This window comes from Bidens hawaiensis, unplaced genomic scaffold, assembly GCF_021521415.1.
Source record: "Bidens hawaiensis isolate Kalapana, Puna unplaced genomic scaffold, B.hawaiensis_p1.1 tig00002935_1, whole genome shotgun sequence".
Taxonomy (NCBI): Eukaryota; Viridiplantae; Streptophyta; class Magnoliopsida; order Asterales; family Asteraceae; genus Bidens; species Bidens hawaiensis.
The window spans coordinates 1726952-1742783 of record NW_027491158.1 but is presented as its reverse complement, the minus strand read 5'-3'; positions in this window follow the sequence as shown (position 1 = coordinate 1742783).

The window sequence follows — 15832 nt, the reverse complement described above, 5'->3', positions numbered from 1 at the left end:
TTTGCGAAGAATTCAAAAACAAGTCACCCAAGTGATGCGCGTCACAGAAAATCCTCACTAGCGTTCTAAAACAATAAATGAGATTTTCTAAGTGTTGGAACTATTATCGAGTCTCTAGACTCGGCACATAACACCTATGCATAAGATACGTTTTGTGTTTCGTTTGTGAATTGTGTGTGTCTCAACAAACACATTGGTGATATGTTACATGTGTGAACAACTACTTACGTGTCAAGTATTAATAGTGTACATTACTAGCAATTATTCCCCACAAGGGCAATTTAGTCATAACATAGCAATTATCTAGCAACAAGCACGTTTCATGTATTTTCATATAATTCAGCAGCTAGTTTCATCAAGACAGAATTCTACTTGAAAGATTACTCTATTCAACAGATCATAACATACCAATTAATTCACCAAAAATCGTCACAAAAGCACACATGAGTTAGGTTTCCAGAACTATCTTTATTGTATTTTTATTCCACATAGATTTCTCACAATGATCAAAACATTACAGTAAACTCACAGCAGTCAAAATCATACGCAACAGAATGGTATTTGTTATTCCCGTTAAATGAAAAATCCAATTAATGCAAGACCAATTGGGTTAGGTTCTTAACTCAACATTTTAACTTCCAGAAGTAGAACCAACCCATTTGGTCTTGTAGTTCATGAGATATGATAATTACAAAACAGCCTAACAGCAGGTATCAAAATTCAGATTTGCACTTCAGTTTTGTAAAATAATAAAAGTTAACCTTTTCTCATCCAAAAATTACAAACTTGGACTCTATAGAAACTAGACTCAACATACCACCTTGTAGTGTTAACAACCTCGACCAATTTCCAATTTAACATTTAGTTACAGTTGTCTAAACATAACTTACAATCTGTCCAGTACCAGTTTTGACCTTTAATCACATTTAAATCGTTTGAGCAACCAAAACAGCTCCAAATTAGGCGTGGTTGGGATTTCTGGAAACTAGACTCAGAGTACTACCTTTTAGACTCATAAATAGCTCAGTTTGCTTTTATATTTAACAAGTTACATGTCGTTCAAGTTTAACAATCTCTGCTGTCAAAATTCAGCAAGCACAAACAATTGTCTAACATGCATCCTGAGCATACGATATATCTCCAAACATGTAATAAACATAATTATTCATCAAAATCAGTAGTAACCCTCTAGGGTTTACAAACAATCAATGATTTAACAATCTGTCACCGTTCAAAATCACATATGATCATCTAAATCAATAACCAAAGCATAATCAAACATATAATCAACCCTAGTTCATCCTACTCATAATTTTCGTGACCTAGGGTTTTAGATTAACCCATTCAAGATCAAAATTAAACATGTAAAATACATAGGATAGTTGTTTATACCTTCCTAGCACCTTAATCTTCAACCAAACTTGAAAAATCTTGTGTGTATGTGTGTGTATGTTGACGGCAGCCAAGGGAGCAAGGGGAGGGGGGCGATCGGGATTAGAGAGAGGGAGGGGAGGTTAGGGTTTTGTTATTATTAAATAATAACATGTTACACAATGGTCCCTCAACTTCTAATTATTACTTTTCTAGCATAAGTAGCTTGTTTGCATCTTGAGTTAGTGTTCTAAATGATATCATCAAATAACACATAAGTCTAACACATAATTATCACATAATTATTGTTTGGATGTTTTTGGTTTATTCACCAATGGTTTGCGTCAACTCGTTTGCGTTTCGGTGCAATCCCGAAAGACTACACATGTAGTGATTGTTAAGCGTCATTTAAAACCCTAGTTTAAATGTAATGAGATGTGCGTTATAGATCAAGTGATCTTAAGTTTGAGTTGACGGAGTTTGAATTACCGTAGTTAACCTGAAATTGACGAGTGTCACATCATTCCCATGTTAAAGAATTTTCGTCCCGAAAATTTGAGTCAAGTCGCGATGAGAGTCTGAAAAAGCAAGAAAAATTTTTAGTTTGTCATATCATCCCCTAGTAGAAAGAAATTTCGTCCCGAAATTTAATTCATACCTCAGGTGATTTCTGACGGTTAGACGGGTTTCGCGGTTTTCGGTGTTTGGTCAACCCTTCAAAAAGGTGAGGATACTTTTTCATCATTTGATCCTCGCGTTCCCACGTGAACTCCGGTCCACGTCTCGAGTTCCAACGAACCTTAACGATTGGAATCTTGCTGTGCTTGAGTGTTTTGGTTTCCCAATCCAAAACTTCGACTAGTTCTTCAATGAAGCGTAGTTGTTCATCAACTTGCAATTCGTTCAAAGGGACTGCTTGGGTTTCATCGGAAAGGCATTTCTTCAAGTTGGATACATGGAATACATTGTGTACGCCACTGAGTTCTGTTGGTAAATCCAGTCGGTACGCCACCGGACCAATGCGCTCAGTTATCAGGTAGGGACCAACGTATCGTGGGTTGAGTTTGTTTCGCTTCCCAAAGCGAACCACACCTTTCCAATGTGAGACTTTGAGTAATACTTGGTCGTTCACTTGAAATTCAAGTGGCTTTCGACGCTTGTCGGCGTAACTCTTTTGGCGATCTCGTGCTACTGCCATACGGTTGCGGATTTGAACAATCTTTTCAGAGGTTTCGAGTACTATTTCCGGACCAGTTATTTGGCTATCACCTACCTCTGCCCAGCAGAGAGGTGATCGACACTTCCGTCCGTACAACGCTTCAAACGGCGCTACTTTAATGCTTGCTTGGTAGCTGTTATTATACGAAAACTCTACCAAAGGTATGTGAGGTTCCCAACTTTTTCCGAAATCCAACACGCATGCACGCAACATGTCTTCCAAGGTCTGAATGGTGCGCTCACTTTGCCCATCCGTCTGAGGATGGTAGGCTGTGCTCATATCAAGGCGGGTACCTAGTGCGCTTTGCAATGACTTCCAGAAATGCGAAGTGAAACGGGAATCTCAATCAGATATGATTGATACGGGCACTCCGTGTCTAGACACTACCTCTTTCAAATAGATGCGAGTCAGTCTTTCCATTTTGTCTGATTCTTTGATTGCTAAGAAGTGTGCAGACTTAGTCAACTGGTCAACGATCACCCAGATGGTATCGCATCCCGTCGGTGTTTTGGGTAATCCCGTGATGAAATCCATTGAGATGTGTTCCCATTTCCACATTGGGAATTCCGGTTGCTATAGCAGACCAGATGGTTTCTGATATTTTATTTTGACTCTTGCACAAGTCAAACATTTGCTCACGTAGGTGGCAATGTCTGATTTCATGTTCGACCACCAGTAAAGTGCTTTCAGGTCATGGTACATTTTATCTGAGCCAGGGTGGATAGAATATCTGGACTTATGTGCTTCGTCTATCACTAGAGTTCTCAACTCTCCATATCGTGGGACCCAAATCCGGTTTTCGAAATATCGGACCCCGTCCGATTTGGTTTCAAGTTGCTTGTTCATGCCCCGCATGAGTTCTGATGGAAGATTATCATCTTTCAAGGCTTCGAGTTGCGCATCGCGAATCTGATCGGGTAAGTTGGCGTGAATCGTAAGTTGTAATGCTCGCACTCGTCTAGGTTTATCGGTTTCTTTTCTGTTGAGAGCGTCGGCCACTACATTGGCCTTGCCAGGGTGGTACTTGATGGCACAATCATAATCCTTAAGCAGCTCGACCCAATGACACTTTCGCATGTTCAGCTCTTTCTGATCGTAGATATGTTGGAGACTCTTGTGGTCGGTGTAAATGGTAAACTTGGTACCGTACAAGTAATGCCTCCATATCTTAAGAGCAAACACCACAGCTCCGAGTTCCAAGTCATGGTTCGTGTAGTTCTTCTCGTGAATCCGTAGTTGTCGAGAGGCATAGGCTATAACCTTCTCGAGTTGCATCAGCACGCAACCGAGACCTTGTATCGATGCGTCACAATGTATCTCAAAATTTTCTGTTCCCTCGGGAAGGGCTAGGATAGGGGCGCTACAGAGTTTGGTTTTCAATAGTTGGAAAGCGGATTCTTGCGCGTCACCCCAATTGTACTTAGTACACTTGTGAGTCAAAGCGGTGAGGGGTTGAGCAATCTTTGAAAATCCCTCGATGAAAAGTCGGTAGTAGCCAGCCAGTCCTAGGAATTGTTGCACCTCAGTCGGAGTCTTAGGTGCTTCCCAGTTTTTGATGGCCTCTACCTTACCGGGATCGACATAGATATCATTCTTATTGATCACATGTCCTAAGAAGTGAACCTCGCGAAGCCGAAATTCGCATTTCGAGAGTTTAGCGTACAGTTGTTCCTTCTTTAGCAATTTCAGAATTAACCTCAAGTGTTCTTCATGGTCGGTCTTGTCCTTGGAGTAGACGAGGATATCATCAATAAAAACAATCACAAACTTGTCGAGGTATGCCTTGCATACTCGATTCATGAGATCCATAAATACGGCTGGTGCGTTGGTTAAGCCAAAAGCCATAACCGAAAACTCGTAGTGACCGTACCGAGTTCTGAAAGCCGTCTTTGAAATATCTTCTTCGCGCACTCTTAATTATGGTAACCAGATCTCAGATCGATCTTCGAGTAGTAACTCGATCCTTGAAGCTGGTCGAACAGATCATCAATTCGGGGTAAGGGATAACGGTTCTTGATCGTCACCTTGTTTAGCTCTCGGTAGTCGATGCACATGCGGAAAGTCCCGTCCTTCTTTCGGACAAATAAGACAGGGGCTCCCCATGGTGATGAGCTAGGTCGGATAAAACCTTTATCCAACAAATCTTGCAATTGAGTGGACAACTCCTGAAGCTCCGCCGGTGCGAGCCGATACGGGGCTCGGGCTATGGGTGCCGCACCGGGGGTCAATTCGATTTGGAACTCGACTTGTCGAATAGGAGGGAGTCCAGGCAAATCCTCCAGGAAAACTTCCGGAAAATATCGCATAATCGGTATGTCTTCGATTTGCTTCTCCTCCGTGGGTTTCTCGACAATATGGGTTAAAATTGCCGGATGACCCTTTCGTAGGTATTTTTGCGCCTTCATGAGGGTGATGACACTGGTGGTCATGCCGCTTTTCTCGCCCTGGATCGAAATGATCTCGCCGGAAGGGGTAGTGATGTGGACTATCTTGTCGTGACATATAATCTCCGCTCGGTTCTCGGATAACCAGTCCATGCCGACAACGACATCGAAACTACCAAGCGTAAAAGGTATGAGGTTGATATCAAAAGTATGACCTGACAGTTTCAACTTACATCCCGTAAGTACATGAGTTGTTTCTATAGACTTACCGTCAGTTAATTCAACAGGAAACTTAGCATCTAACGGGGTTGGAATTAAGTCTAAGAGTTTACTAAAGGCTTTCGAAACAAAACTCCTATCAGCTCCAGTATCAAACAAAACAGAAGCAAAACAGTCATTCACAGGAAACTTACCGGTCACCACATACGGATCGCTGCGGGCCTGGCCCGACCCAATGACTAAAGCTCTACCTTTACCACTGTTTCCGCCACTGCTGCAGCCCCCATTGTTCTCATTCTACTTTAGCTTGGGGCAATCCTTCCTGAAATGACCCTCTTGACCACACTCGAAACACCCTTTAGTCACCATGGGTGGTTTAGGAGCACCCTTTGCCGCTAGGTCTCCCCTACATTCTTTGGCCTGATGGCCCATTTTTTCGCATCTCAGACACTTGACACGGTCACACGGGCCAGCATGGTGATAGTTGCACCTGTTGCATTTTGGGTGTTTCCCAGCATAGCCGCTCGAACCCTACCCGCCACCGTTATTGTTATTGTTGGGACCCTGATTGTTGAAGCTCCGAATGAGTTCGGGCTTATGGTAGTGTTGTTGCTGTGGGGGGTTCGATGATGAGGACCTGTTGTTGTCAAATTTCCTCTATCCATTGTTCGGGTTGTTGTTGCTGTTGTTGTCTGTGCTCGGGTTATAACGGGTTTTAGAGGTTGAACCTCTAGGTGGTAACGCACCTTGGGTCACTGCCTGATCCGTCAGTTTGTGAGCTAACCGGATCGCTTGTTGAATTGTAGCCGGTTTGGAAGACGTCACCATACCCTGAATTTGCGGTACTAACCCATCGATGTACATCTCGATTCTCTTACTCGGCGGGTCTACCATCCGTGGACACATCACTGCTAGCTCATGAGAACGAGTGGTGTAGGCTTCAATCTCGGAACCCACCATTTTCAACGACCAAAACTCAGATTCCAACTTCGCGATCTCCTCTCTAAGACAATACTCTTCCCGCATCATATTCTTGAACTCTTCCCAGTTCATAGCGTTCACCAATACCAATCCAAGAATTTGCACATTGGAGTTCCACCAAGTGAGAGCAGAATCTTCCAGGGTTCCAACAGCAAATTTGACCCTACTGGCGGGTGGACAGTTACACATCTCAAAAGCTGATTCGGCCTTCTCAGCCCAACGCAGGAAACCTATGGCTCCCTCAGTGCCCTTAAACGAGTTGGGCTTGCAATCCAGGTAGTTCTTGAAAGTACACGTTCCAGTTGGACCTCCAGCTTGATTCTGAACATGTGCGGCTAAAGCTGCAGCCGCATGGTCATTCAACAGGGTTTGGAGTTCTGCTGCGGTCAAGTTGATGTTACCGCGACCGTGTCCAGCGTTTCTTCCAGCCATTTCCTAGAATCACAGCATAAGAGGTTAGACATGAATTCTCGGTTTCATATGCAACTCACCATACATGTAATAAAAGATAGGTAAGAAAGAATAAAAGAAACAAACATCACATCACAACCATATAATAATCCAAATAATAATTCATGATTAAAACCATTGTATTCGCTACAAAGTATTTAAAACCAATCCTTAAAATCATAGAAAATAATAGTTTGGATGGAGACAACCCCTCCATCTAAGTGTTATCATCCTTAGATGTCATCGTCTGAGGAAACCTCTGAGTGTGCCTCTGGATCAGCCGGTTCTTCCTCCGGTTCCTCTTCGGGTTCCTCCTCGGGATCTTCCTCGGGTTCCTCCTCAGGTTCTTCCTCGGGTTCTTCCTCGGGTTCTGCTGCATCCTGAGCAATTTGCATCTGTAAAACATCGCAACGCTCTAGAGCTATCTCTGTCCTGGTTCTTGCCACTTGGAGTTGCTCTTGCAAGTCTATCATCTCTGCTTGCATTTTCCTCATAATCTTCATCTGCTGATCATTAGCATCTTGCATTCCCTTCATAGCCGCTGTCAGGCGGGAAATTTCCTCCCTAGCCTCGGTTCCATCTCTTATCAATCCGGGAATGTCCGCTCTCGCCGAGCACATAAAACCCACGTCACGCTCTAAACAAGAGACAACAGCCACGAGAACTCGCTCCGTTGGTTCGGTTATGGGTGGTAGAGTGTTGGGGTAAGCAGGACGACTCGGGTGGGGTAGCGGGGGAACTTGTTCGCGATAAACCATACGCCTGATCAGACTCGGGTACCAATCCCAGCTAACGTCGTCGTCGTACATGCCTCCAGACAGGCGATACCTCTTCGGTGCAGGGGATTCTAGTTCCGGGACTACTCGGGGTGGCGATGAGGTAGGTAACTGCGGTTCCTTTCCATGAGCACGAGTCATCTGGTCGGATGATGATGATGGTAGCGTCGACATCCCTACAGGCAAGTCGTGTATGTGCGCGTATGAGTGAATGAGGTAAAGAGATAAGATAACGAGAGACTAAGCAAAATATATATGCAGTGCGTATAATTATAACTAATGGGTCGTTGTGGTTATAGTCTAGTATGCATGCAATTTCTAGTTCGCTATAACCAATGGCTCTGATACCAATCTGTCACACCCTCAAAATCCACTAACGGAGTTTTACCGTCAGAGGGTGTGAACTAACAGGACCAGAATCATTAGTTATAATCAAACCATAAGTAAAATTTTCAAAACACGAAAACATTTAAGTGTAAATAAGTGCGGAAGCGTAAAACCATAAACCAAGTGTTGCGTCACGCAGGACGACTTAAAAACCCAATTAATAACAGTTTAAAAACAAGTTTGCATAAACAATAGTGTTCAAAGTAATGCATGATCCTATACCGCGCGCCCGCCTCGGTTACCTGAGAATAACATACTAAAAGTGTCAACACAGGGATGGTGAGTTCACAAGTTTATATAAATAAAGCATTTGCGTTTGCGTTTTGCGTTTTGCGTTTTGTGTTTTGCGTTACCATATAATGTTAAATCAATTATATATCTATAGGTAGCTAGCCTATAAAGCAAGTATTACTACGTGTTCGACACCGAAGCTGACTGTTTATCATGTGCCTTGCCACCATGTCTATCCCGACCATGGTAATGTGTTAGCCAAAATTACACCCACTCGACCTCCAGTCGAGCTTAGCGTTGGATGGGGTTTGTCAAACCCAGTAGTACTAATCAACAGTGACTCGCTATTATCCAATACTAAACGGTTCGATGTGTGAAGGACTTCAGTTATTTCGTTTTCCGCTTAGCCTTTACAAGTGATATATAATAAATAACAAAATCTAAAGCGTTTCGGAGTATGTATTCTGATGTGACACTCGTCAATTTCAGGTTAACTCCGTTAATTCAAACTCCGTCAATTCAAACTTAAGATCACTTGATCTATAACGCACATCTCATTACATTTAAACTAGGGTTTTAAATGACGCTTAACAATCACTACATGTGTAGTCTTTCGGGATTGCACCGAAACGCAAACGAGTTGACGCAAACCATTGGTGAATAAACGAAAAACATCCAAACAATAATTATGTGATAATTATGTGTTAGGCTTATGTGTTATTTGATGATATCATTTAGAACACTAACTCAAGATGCAAACAAGCTACTTATGCTAGAAAAGTAATAATTAGAAGTTGAGGGACCATTGTGTAACATGTTATTATTTAATAATAACAAAACCCTAACCTCCCCTCCCTCTCTCTAATCTCGATCGCCCCCCCCCCCCTCCCCTTGCTCCCTTGGCTGCCGTCAACATACACACACATACACACAAGATTTTTCAAGTTTGGTTGAAGATTAAGGTGCTAGGAAGGTATAAACAACTATCCTATGTATTTTACATGTTTAATTTTGATCTTGAATGGGTTAATCTAAAACCCTAGGTCACGAAAATTATGAGTAGGATGAACTAGGGTTGATTATATGTTTGATTATGCTTTGGTTATTGATTTAGATGATCATATGTGATTTTAAACGGTGAAAGATTGTTAAATCATTGATTTTTTGTAAACCTTAGAGGGTTACTACTGATTTTGATGAATAATTATGTTTATTACATGTTTGGAGATATGTCGTATGCTCAGGATGCATGTTAGACAATTGTTTGTGCTTGCTGAATTTTGACAGCAGAGATTGTTAAACTTGAACGACATGTAACTTGTAAAATATAAAAGCAAACTTAGATATTTATGAGTCTAAAAGTTAGTACTCTGAGTCTAGTTTCCAGAAAACCCAACCATGCCTAATTTGGAGGTGTTTTGGTTGCTCAAACGATTTAAATGTGATTAAAGGTCAAAATTGGTACTGGACAGATTGTAAGTTATGTTTAGACAACTGTAACTAAATGTTAATGTGGAAATTGGTCAAGGTTGTTAACACTACAAGGTGCTATGTTGAGTCTAGTTTATATAGAGTCCAAGTTTGTAATTTTTGGACGAGAAAAGGTTAACTTTTATTATTTTACAAAACTTAAGTGCAAATCTGAATTTTGAGACCTGCTGTTAGGCTGTTTTGTAATTATCATATCTCATGAACTACAAGACCAAATGGGTTGGTTCCATTTCCGGAAGTTAAAATGTTGAGTTAAGAACCTAACCCAATTGGTCTTGTATTAATTGGATTTTTCATTTAACGGGAATAACAAATACCATTCTGTTGCTCATGATTTTGACTGCTGTGAGTTTACTGTAATGTTTCGATCATTGTGAGAAATCTATGTGGAATAAAAATACAATAAAGATAGTTCTGGAAACCTAACTCATGTGTGATTTTGTGACTATTTTTGGTGAATTAATTGATTTGTTATGATCTGTTGAATAGAGTAATCTTTCAAGTAGAATTCTGTCTTGATGAAACTAGCTGCTGAATTATATGAAAATACATGAAACTTGCTTGTTGCTAGATAATTGCTATGTTATGACTAAATTGCCCTTGTGGGGAATAATTGCTAGTAATGTACACTATTAATACTTGACACGTAAGTAGATGTTCACACATGTAACGTATCACCAATGTGTTTGTTGAGACACACACAATTCACAAACGAAACACGAAACGTATCTTATGCATAGGTGTTATGTGCCGATTCTAGAGACTCGATAATAGTTCCAACACTTAGAAAATCTCATTTGTTGTTTTAGAACGCTAGTGAGGATTTTCTGTGACGCGCATCACTTGGGTGACTTGTTTTTGAATTCTTCGCAAACAGTGAGTTTCACATTCCCCTTTTAACTCTTTTAAACGCTTTTCACTTAGGGGAGAATACATACTCCGAAACGCTTTAGATTTTGTTATTTATTATATATCACTTGTAAAGGCTAAGTGGCAAACGAAATAACTGAAATCCTTCACACATCGAACCGTTTAGTATTGGATAATAGCGAGTCACTGTTGAGTAGTACTACTGGGTATGACAAAACCCACCCAACGCTAAGCTCGACTGGAGGTCGAGTGGGTGTAATTTTGGCTAACACATTACCATGGTCGGGATAGACCTGGTGGCAAGGCACATGATAAACAGTCAGCTTCGGTGTCGAACACTTAGTAATACTTGCTTTATAGGCTAGCTACCTATAGATATATAATTGATTTAACATTATCTGGTAACGCAAAACACAAAACTCAAAACGCAAAACGCAAACGCAAACGCTTTATTTATATAAACTTGTGAACTCACCAACCCCGTGTTGACACTTTTAGTATGTTATTCTCAGGTAGCCGAGGCGGGCGGCGCGCGGTATAGGATCATGCATTACTTTGAACGCTATTGTTTATGCAAACTTGTTTTTAAACTGTTATTAATTGGGTTTTTAAGTCGTCCTGCGTGACGCAACACTTGGTTTATGGTTTTACGCTTCCGCACTTATTTACACTTAAATGTTTTCGTGTTTTGAAAATTTTACTTATGGTTTGATTATAACTAATGATTACGATCCTGTTAGTTCACAACCTCTGACGGTAAAACTCCGTTAGTGGATTTTGAGGGTGTGACAAAGATGAGTTGAGGGAAAACTCTCATGGTTTTAAGACTAGGTTCGACCGTATGTGGATCCCACGCCATGGTGATCTTAGAAGTCGAATCTTTGATGAAGCTAATAAGTCAAGGTACTCAATCTATACTGGAGCTACAAAGATGTACCAAGACTTGAAAAGAGATTACTGGTGGCCAGGAATAAAAAATGATGTGGTGGATTATGTTAGTAAATGCTTAACTTGTTTACAAGTCAAAGCCGAACATCAAAATCCTTATGGAAAGATGCAACCGCTAGAGATACCTGAATGGAAATGGGAACACATCACCATAGATTTCATTACTAAGCTACCGCGTACAGCTAAGAACCATGACACTATCTGGGTGATTGTGGACCGTTTGACCAAGAGTGCTCACTTTCTGCCTATACGAGAGGCCATCTCGTCAGAAACGTTAGCAAGTTTGTTCATCAAAGAGGTTGTAACCAAGCATGGAGTGCCGTTATCAATCGTGTCTGATAGAGATACTCGGTTTACTTCGAGGTTTTGGAAGAAGTTCCATGAAGCTATGGGAACGAGATTAAACATCAGTACGGCGTATCATCCTCAAACAGACGGGCAGTCTGAAAGGACGATCCCGAATTTCAATAATAATATTTTAAATATTATATTATAGAAAAGTTTACTTGGATTAGTAATAAAATAATAAAAAGGAAAGAGGGGTGGGCTAATTAGATGAATTAATCATTGACTAAAAAGGAAAGATGGGTCTTAGGTCCATGGGCTTAAGGGAGTATAAATACCCCCTTAAACCCTAAATCTTTCCATATTCATCCATCTTATCCATAATATTCCCTACACACCTCCAAAACACACACACTCCTTTCCTATTTACCGCCGAGAGAGGAAGAGAGATCCAAGACCAAATCCAAGCCTTAAATCGATCATAACAACATTGGATCTTCAATCATACAAGCTAAATAACGAGTCCAAGATCCTATATCAAGCTAGCCGTAACCTAGCAAACGATAAAAGGTATGTTCTTGATCTTAAAGCTTGCATTTTTATGAACATTTTACCATGAAACTTGACTCTAGAGAAGATCGGGTCTAGGTGTTTCATAAAAATATAAACTTGATGATTAGAATGGATGAAATGGACTCATAGGTATAAACGGTTCATAAAGGAACCCTAGAACTAGCCTAGAACGCTTTAACACCATAAAGGTTTAAACTTTATGACTAGAATGGGCTAGATAATGAAGTCATAGTGATGACGGACGAAACACGGGCTAAAAATGATAGGGAAAATGGTCAAGATCATGATGTGAGCCATAGAACAGTTAGCATGAGCTGGGTAAAATGATAAATGGATAGATAAGCTAAAACACACCTAACCTGGGGTTCTCGGCCAAGTTTGGTGAATCCATGGTCAACCCTTAGGGTTCTCGGTCAACGGGCAGCCAACCAAGTTCTCGGCCAGAATGTTCTCGATGACCTATGTTCTCGGTCAGGTTCTCGGCCGAAAACCGGAGTTCTCGGTCAACATACGAGTTCTCGGTCAAACATCATGGGTTTTCTGTCTTGGAGTTCTCAGCCACCCAGTATGGGCTTGGATCTGAACCAGCTGAAACCAGAAACAGTATTGGCCATTGGGCCTGATTTAACTCAGCCCACCAGCTTAAGCCCCTGTAACCATTTAAAATAAATAACGAGCCTAACTTAGGAAGCCCACATTAATTAGTTAGAATGTTAATTAACAAAGGTATATATTTAACAGTTAGCCGTGCTCAATTAAAGAAGGGGATTACTATTAACGGCGAACGCAACAGGATCCAGGTGAGTTTCTAGCCCCATTTCCTTGTTATGTATTCGGGGCTGTGTGCATACTCGATGTGATAGTTGATACACTTACCTTAACTGGTAAGTGTATGCCTTATATGGTTTATATGTTATGTATGTATATCTTAAATGTGAATGAAAGCTTTTCGGTATGTGAACGATCTTCGGATATTGCACGTGCTAACAAGGGAGGTATGTTTATGATAGATGAATGCGTATAATAGATATATGTATAATATATGAATATGTATGAATTATTAAAGAAAGTATATATGTTATGGGTATGTAAAGACGTTATGTACGAAGATGAAGAAAAAGGGACCAGGCCCTAATAATATCTGAGATAGAGAAGGAGGGACCAGACCCTTTATAATATCTGAGATAGAGAAGTAAAAAGGGACCAGACCCTAATAATATCTGAGATAGACAAGAAAGGGACCAGACCCTAAAGTTTCTGAGATAGATAAAGGAAAGAGGAACCAGACCCTAATAATATCTGAGATAGAATGGACGGTAACTATACAATATGAAAGTAATAAAGTATGAATGTACGTATGAAATTATGTAATGAAAGTAAGTTAGTAAAGTAAATATTATGTATCTTCGGATGCATGATTGAAGGTAAGTGTATGTATTATATGATATGTGATTAACTAGAACTCACTCAGCGTAGCTGACTTTTAGTATGCACGCAGGTGAGTAGAATGAGGCAGGTAGCTTGAGGAGGACACATGGCAGAGTTGGACGAAGCTGGCATCTGAAGATTTTGCTATGATGTTTTATTTTAAGTAATGTTTTAAAAGTCAAAATATGGATGTTTTGTAACGAATGGTGTAAGTTTTTATATTCCGTGTATGTTTTTATTAACTCTGATGAAAAGAACTATGTTGATGAGTAAATCCAACGCCCAAAAGTGAGGCACCGGTAACGGGGCCTTACACAATCTAACTTGGTGGAAGAGGATGAAGAACCCATGTTGTTGATGGCAATTCTTAGTGAACATGAGATCCATCAAGAAATTTTCCTAAACGAAAAGGAAATTAAGCCTAATCTATATACATCCATCAATGAGAGTCTATGGTACTTAGACAATGGTGCAAGTTACCATATGACCGGTAATAGAAATCATATTAAAGAACTAGACGAAAAGATCTTCGGACGAGTTCGTTTTAGTGATGGTTCGTTTGTAGATGTTAAAGGGCGAGGCTCAATTCTGTTAGAATGTAAAAATAAGGAACAGAGAATTATATCTCATGTTTACTACATTCCAAGTTTGAAAAGCAATATCATGAGCCTCGAACAATTAACAGAAAACGGCTATAAAGTTCTATTGGAACGTGACTCTCTATTCCTATATGATCATAATCAAACCTTGCTTATGAAAGTCACACGCTCAAGGAATAGACTTTACAATATCAATCTAAAAATTGGTGAACCCGTTTGTTTATTGTCCAAATTAGATTACGAGGCGTGGCTGTGGCATGCTCGTTTGGGTCATCTGAACTTTGACGCAATAAAGTCAATGACTCATAAAAACTTGGTTCAAGGGATTCCTCGTATTAATCATGCAAGTCAAGTCTGTGACACGTGTCTCTTGGGAAAGCACGTTAGAGCCCCATTCCCAAACCAAGCCAAGTTTAAATCTGTTAAACCATTAGACTTGGTTTATGGAGACTTTTTTGGTCCTATATCACCACCTACTTATTCTGGAAAGAAATATATTTTCTTACTTGTAGACGATTGTACTCGTTACATGTGGGTATATTTCTTAACTTCTAAAGATCAAGCTTTTGAATTCTATAGAGAATTTAAAAGGATGGTGAAAAACGAGGTTGGAACAAAATTAAAAATGTTAAGAACTGATAGAGGAGGAGAGTTCACATCGAGTGAATTCCATCAGTTCTCTGTAAAGATAATGGTATAGCCAGGCAACTTACAACACCCTATTCACCACAACAGAATGGTGTGGTTGAACGTAGAAACAGAACTATGTCATCTACTACGCGTAGCATAATGAAGGCTATGTCAATGCCACAAAACTTTTGGGGTGAAGCTGTAAGGCATACCATATACTTTTTAAACCGAATCCCAAGTAAAGCACTAACGAATGCTACACCTTTTGAAGCATTAAAAGGTAGAGAACCAAACCTAAAACATTTAAGGGTTTTCGGGTGTGTAGCATATTCTAAGGTACCATCAAATCATCTTGCCAAATTAGATGATAGAAGTGTCAAGATGGTATATTTGGGAATTGAGGAAGGATCAAAAGCATATAGACTTTATGATCCCAATCTAAACGAATTTGCATCAGTCGAGATGTAAAATTCTTGGAAAATGATTCATGGAATTGGAAAAAGTACATGAATGAAGTTGGTAGTGAGGAACCTGAATGGGTAGATTTCATTGTTGAGGATAACTTTAATGAAGTTCCTCAAGAAAACAATGAAACAATCCCGGTGACTCGAGAGGATGAATATACGAAAGATAATGACCAAGAATATGAAAAACTATTATCTCCTAATTCTCCTAGCAATCCTTTCACACCTCCAACATACGTTTATGAGCCAAATTCAGCCGAGGTTGCTGAATATAGACCAATTACTGATAGCTCATTAGATTCTTTCGATCATACACCATTGAGAGGTTTTAAACCTTTGAGAGATGTGTATAAAAGGTCCAAAAAGGTTAACACTGATGTTAATGAACTGGCTGAAGAAGAACCTCATAATTACAAGGAGGCAGCCAATGACAAGAAATGGATTGAGGCTATGCAAGCAGAGATAGACTCAATCAATAAGAATAATACTTGGAAATTGATCAAATTACCCAATGATCATAAGGCAA